Below are 7,368 nucleotides of genomic sequence, written 5' to 3' on the forward strand. Positions count from 1 at the left end.
TCAACCCTCTTGGTACTTGTCATTTATGATCTTAAAAATTTGTAATCTCCAAGGTAACATGATTAAATTACTTTATGTACTCTCAATTATGATCTCATTTCTGATCTTACATCAATTGACTTACGAATACTCTTTCGTACGAAGATATGGGTTGTAACATCATTTCCCACCTTGGAACATTCGTCCTCAAATGTTGACTGATGTGCTTATCAGTCTTATAGCTCTGATACCAAGTTTGTCACTAGGGCTTACATTTCATCGGGAAACATCTAAAGTTATTTGCCTGATCCACCTAGGGGCACTATACTTCAATAATCGTATTTCATGGCATCCCAGTGTGATTCATATTATGGGGTTATTCTAATCATGTGTAATTCATGAAATCTCTTTTCTTTGAATCATTAACCAATCAAAGGCCTTAACGTCATCCTCTTATCTATCACATATGCACCATTATTCTACAACCGGGGCAACATTTTATCTCTTCAAATTGCTCATAGTATTAGACTCCTCTGAGTTCAATCAGGCTATACTGAGCTTTCTATAACTTACGAAATTCATCAACCCTCTTGTTTTGATGGGCTTAATCCCAAGGCCTTACTTATTCTCATCACCTTCTCACCTACCTTTTTCTTATTCTTACTCCTGTCTATCTAAAACCTTGTCACTCTACCATATTGTCACGACCCAAATCTACCATGTCGTGATGGCTCCTAACATGGAACTAGGCAAGCCGACTCATTTATCAAACAACACGACATTTTAAAAATAAAGATTTCTTTAATCTATTTAATTTATAAAAATTCATAAGATAATTCTGAATAACAAAGTGCGGAATTTAAAACTCGATATCGGGGTGTCACAAGTCATTAGCATCTACTAAGGCCTGTATGATAAAAATAAGACGAATACAGTCTGGAAATCACTAATAATATCTAAAGGAAGATAGGAGGGAGAAGAGCAAGTCTGCGATCGCCATGCAATTACTTTTCTAACTCCACAAATCCGCGACAGATGAAAATCAACACTTGCTAGCACGTCCAGCAAACCTTGGATCTGCACGCAAGGTGCAGGGAGTAATGTGAGTACGCCAACTCAGTAAGTAATAAAGTTAAACAAAGACTGAGCAGTAGGAAATGCATAGAATACATGTCATGAAATCTCAAAAAGTACAGCATGCTTTCAATCAATATATGAGTCAAATCATCTCGTTTTAAATCCAGTTTTCAATAAAAATCATTGAAGATATTTTTCAACAGTTTCAACAGAGACGCAATGCAAACGAGAGAAAAGACGATGGATATCATAAACAACCCATCGGGCACAGCATCACTCAGAACCAGCCCCTCGGGCACAACATCACTCAGAACCAGCCCCTCGGGCATATCTCATAACACTCACTCAGGGTACCCGCGCTCACTAGGGGTGTGCAGACTTCAGAGGGGCTCCTACAGCCCAAACGCTATAATCCGAATGGACAACTCACGTGCTATAGTATCAATATTAGACTTTGCACAGACAACTCACATGCTATGCTCTCAATATCCTCACAAACACAGGCCCTTGGCCTCACTCAATCATAAACCTCTCAAGCCACTCGGGCTATCCGTAAAAATAGGGTGCTCAACCCAAAATATCATTTTATGCATCAAAATGGAGCAGTAAAAATTGAGTTATGATATCAGTAATCACAACATGATTGAGTATAGAATCTTAAATCAAAACAGTATGATGATAATAAAAAAAGGCCCCTAAAGGTCCAAACAGCTTTGGCATATGGCCCAAATATGGTATTCAACCCAATTTATATAAGTTCTTTCTAAATCACATAAGTATCATATAATTCAGTCAATTACATAACTTATTAGTTGCTACAGGATGAACCAAGTCACAATCCCCAACAGTGCAAGCCCACACATTCTTCACTTAGCATCTGTGTCACCTCCAAGTAGTACAACGATGTGAAATCTGGGGTTTCATACCCTCAGGACAAGATTTACAGTCATTACTTGCCTCAAGCCGGTCAACTCTCTACTCTGCGATGCCCTTGCTTTTGGAATCAGCCTCCGAACGTCCCGAGCCAGACCAAAAACATTACAATGTAATCAATAAAGGCCAATGAATCAATTCCATGCGGAAAATTATCATTTTAGACCAAAATCCCGAAATTCACCCAAACTCGGCCCCCGGGCCCACGTCTCGGAATCCGATAAAAATCACAAAACTAGAAACTCCTTTCACTCACGATTCTATACATACCAAAATCATCAAAATCCGACATCAAATGGTCCATCAAAACCTCAAATTAAACTCTCCAATTTCCAAGCCTTAACCCCTCAAGTTCATCCCTAATTTCTACCAATTTCATGCTTAAACAACTGAAAATTACCATAATCTCAAGTATTGAGATCAAGTAACTTACCCCAATGAGTATCCCATTGATTCCCTCTTCAAAACCCTTCAAAACCCTCCAACTCCGAACAAGAATGGTGGAAAAATAACTCAATTTCGCGAAGTCTCCTTTTTATACATTCTGCCCAGCATTTTCCGCATCTGCGGTTCCCATGTTGCTTCTGCGATGCCGCACCTACGGAAAATCCATTGCACTTGCGCTTCTGCTGGCCCGCACTTGCGGTCCCCATTCTGCAGGTGCGGTTATGATAGCTGAGAACAATTCTTCAGCATTCCTCCAACTTCCATCCTTGATCCGTCAGCCACCCGAAATTAACCCAAGGCCCTCGGGACCTCTACCAAACATATCCACAAGTCACATATCAACATTCAAACTTAGTCGAACCTCCAGAACACTCAAAACAATATCCAGACACCCAATCATCCTCAGATTCAAGCCTAAGAACTTCTAAACTTTCGAATTCCGCAAACAATGCTGAAACCTACCAAAACACCTCCGAATGACCTGAAATTTTGCACACACATCACAAATGACACTACGGACTTGCTCAAATATCCGTAATTACATTCTGACCCCGATAACAAAATTTTCACTACCGACCAAGAAATGCCAAATTTTCAATTTCGCCAATTCAAGCCTAAATCTACCACGGACCCCCAAATCATATTCTAGACACAGTCCTAAGTCCAAAATCACCTAGAGGAGCTAACCAAATCATCAAAGATCACATCCGAGATCGTTTACACATAAGTCAATGTCTAGTTGACTTTCAAATTTAAGTCTTCTCAAAAGAGACTAAGTGTCTCAATTCACTCCAAACCCACTCCGAACCCGAACCAACCAACACGATACGATGTAATACAGTTGAAGACCACTAAAGGAGCAAAAATGGGGGAAATAGAGCTATAAATCATGAAACGACTGGCCCTGTCGTTACATTCTCCCCCTCTTAAACAAACGTTCGTCCTCGAACGAGTCTAGAATTATACCCGAAACCTCAAACAGGTGTGGATATCTGCTCCGCATCTTTTACTTCTTCCAAGTAGCCTCCTCCACGGGCCGACCTCTCCACTACACTTTCACCGAACATATATCCTTTAATCTCAATTTCGGTCTTGCCCTTCCAAAATAGCCACTAGCTCTACATCATAAGTCAAATCACCATCTAATTGAACCGTGCTAAAATCCAAAACATGAGATGGATCGCTAATATTCTTCCGGAGCATAGAAACATGAAATACCAGATGCACACTTGACATGCTAGATGGCAAATCCTCTAAAGCACCTCAAAAGGCCCAATGAACCGAGGGCTCAACTTGCCCATCTTCCCAAACCTCATAACACCCTTCATGGTTGAAACCTTCAGTAGAACCTTCTCCCTAACCATATAAGACATATCTTGAACCTTCCTGTCAGCATAACTCTTTTATCTCGACTAGGCTGTACGAGGCTGCTCCTAAATCACTTTCACCTTGCCCAAAATCCTAGACTCGCCCGGCTCAAATCAACCCACTAGAGATCTACACCACCTCCCATATAAAGCCTCATACAGAGCCATCTGAATACACAATTGATAACTGTTGTTATATGCAAACTCCGCGAGCAGTAGAAACTGGTCCCATGAACCTCAAAAATCAATGACATAAGAGCGCAACATGTCCTCCAATATCTAAATAGTGCGCTCGGACTGCTCTTCCATCTGAGGGTAAAAAACTGTGCTCAACACAACCTAAGTACCCAACTCTCACTACACGACCCTCCAAAACTACGATGTAAATTGAGTACCTCTATCTTAAATGATGTAAACTGGGACACCATGAAGACGAACAATCTCTTGGATATAAATCTCAGCTAGTCGCTCTAAAAATTAGGTAGTACACATAGGAATGAAGTGCGCGGACTTGGTCAAACGATCCAAAATCACCCAAATAGTATCGAACTTCCTTAAAGTCCATGGGAGTCCAACTACAAAGTTCATGGTGATCCGCTCCCACTTCCACTCTGGAATATCCATCTGTTAAAGAAGGACACCCGATCTCTGATGCTTATAGTTTACCTGCTAACAATTGAGACACCGAGCAACAAACCCCACTATATCCTTCTTCATTCTTCTCACCAATAGTGCTATGTCAAATCCTGATACATCTTCGCGGCACCCGAATGAATGGAATACCGCGAGCTATGGGCCTCCTCTAGAATCAACTCCCAAAGCCCATCTACATTAGGCACACATATTCAGCCCTACATCCTCAATACCCCATTATCACCAATAGTCACATCTCTGGCATTGTCGCACTGAACCCTGTCCTTGAGGACAAGCAAATGAGGATCATCATACTGGCGCTCTCTAATACGATCAAACAAAGAAGACCAAGAAACCACACAAGCTAAGATCCGATTGGGCTTCGAAATATCCAACCTCACAAACCAATTGGCCAAGGCCTAAACATCAACTGCAAGAGGTCTCTTCCCAACAGGAATAAATGCAAAACTACCCATACTCACCGCCTTCCTACTCAAGGCATCGGCCACTACATTGGCCTTTCCCGGATGGTACAAAATAGTGATATCATAGTTCTTTAACGACCCCAACCATCTCTGCTGCCTCAAATTGAGATCCTTCTGCTTGAACAAGTGCTGGAGGCTACGATGATCAGTAAACACCTCACAAGACACACCATAGAGATAATGCCTCCAAATCTTCAACGCGTGAACAATGGAAGCCAACTCCAATTCATAAACATGGCAGTTCTTCCCATGGGGCTTTAACTGACGAGAAGCATAAGCAATTACTCTACCCTCCTGCATCAACACACACCTGATGCTGACTTTAGAAGCATCACAATATACTATATAAGAACCTGAAGCTGATGGCAAAACTAACACTGGAGTTGTGCTCAAGGTGGTCTTAAGCTTTTTAAATCTCGCCTCACACTCATCCGACTACCTGAAAGGAGCACCCATTTGGGTCAATTTGGTCAAGGATGATGCAATAGATGAAAATCCTTGAAAGAACCGATGGTAATAATTCGCCAACCTAAGAAAGCTACGAATGTATGTGGCTGAGGATGGTCTGGGCCTACTCTAAACCGCCTCTATCTTCTTCAGATCAACTTGAATACCCTCACCGGACACCACGTGCCCCAAGAATGCAACTGAACTGAGCCAAAACTCACACTTGGAGAACTTTGCATAAAGCTTATCCTCCCTCAACTGCTGCAATACAACTCTCAAATGCTCAGTGTGCTCCTCTTGACTACACGAGTACACCAAAATATCATCAATGAAAACAATAACAAACGAGTTGAGGTAAGGTCGAAACACGATGTTCATCAAATGCACGAATGCTGCTAGGGCATTGGTCAGCCCAAAAGACATCACAAGGAACTCATAATGACCATATCGGGTCCTGAAAGCTATCTTAAGAATGTCCGAGTCCCCGATCTTCAACTGGTGATACCCTAACCTGAGATCAATCTTGGAGAACACTCTCGATCCTTGAAGCTGGCCAAATAAATCATCAATATGAGGCAAAGGATACTTGTTCTTGATTGTGACTTTGTTCAACTGCTTGTAATCAATGCACATTCTCATAGTGCCATCCTTCTTCTTCACAAATAGAACAGGCGCACCCAAGGTGACCCACTAGGCCAAATAAACCCTTTATCAATAAGTTCCTAAACCTGCTCCTTTAATTCCTTTAACTCCGTCGATGCCATATGATACGATGGAATAGAAATGGGCTGAGTGCCAGGCACCAAATCAATACCGAAGTCAATATCTCTGTCTGATGCCATGCCCGACAGGTCTGCAGGAAACACATCCAAAAAGTCCCTCACTACCGGAACTAAATCAATGGAAGGAATCTCGGCACTAACATCCCTCACAAAGGCCAAATAAGAAAGACAACCCTTTCCAACCATCCGTCGGGCTTTCAAGAAAGAAATCACCCTACCGGGAACATAATCAGTTGAACCTTACCACTCAATCTGTGGTACCTCTGGCATAGCCAACGTCACTATCTTAGCATGACAGTCCAAAATAGCATAACACAGAGACAACCAATCCATGCCCAATATCACATCAAAATTAACCATACAGCAACAAAAGGTCCACTCGGGTCTCTAAATCCCCAATAGTCACCATACATGACCGATATACGCGGTCCACAACAACAGTATCACCCACCGGAGTAGATATACAAAAAGATGAAACAAGAGACTCGCGAGGCGTATCCAAATAATGAGCAAAATATGATGACACATATAAAAAAGTGGAACCAGGATCAAATAATACAGAGGCATCCCTGTGGCAAAAGTGAAACAATACCTGTGATCATAGTATCTGAAGCAATAACATTTGGTCTGGCTGGGAGTGCATAGAAACGGGCCTAACCAACATATGATAGACCTCCCCCTCTAGGGCGACCCCTAGTTGACTGTCCCATACCCCTAGCTGACTGGGCGAGTGGTGAAGTAACTGGTGTTGAAGTCGATGGCCTAGAACTCTGCTGCGGAGTCCCACTCAACATCCTGGGGCAGTCTCTCTTGATATGACCAAGATCCCCGCACTCGAAACAACCCCTCCTTGAACTGCTGCTCCTAATACCCCGTGGAACTACCCGTACAAACCTGAGCAGACGAGGTATGATGAGAGCTCTATGTTGGAAGGACACTGAGAGATGAGTGGCCCTAAGGTGAACTGTGCTAACTATGGCCTGATAACGCCCCATAGTGAACTGGGCGAGCTGACTGAGCATGTCTGAATGGACAGCCTCTGCCGTGCTGAAACTGACCTCCAAGAGGAACACCACCAAAACTACCAGATCCCCAAGGCCTCTTGGCCTCCCTCTCAACTAGCTCCTTGCGGCTAACTAACTCTATCACTTGAGTAATGTCAACCACCTCTTCAAAAGAAGCGTCGCACACCCTCTCTCTGGTCATAAGAATCTATAA

The sequence above is a fragment of the Nicotiana tabacum genome, chromosome 10, assembly GCF_000715075.1.
Source record: "Nicotiana tabacum cultivar K326 chromosome 10, ASM71507v2, whole genome shotgun sequence".
Taxonomy (NCBI): Eukaryota; Viridiplantae; Streptophyta; class Magnoliopsida; order Solanales; family Solanaceae; genus Nicotiana; species Nicotiana tabacum.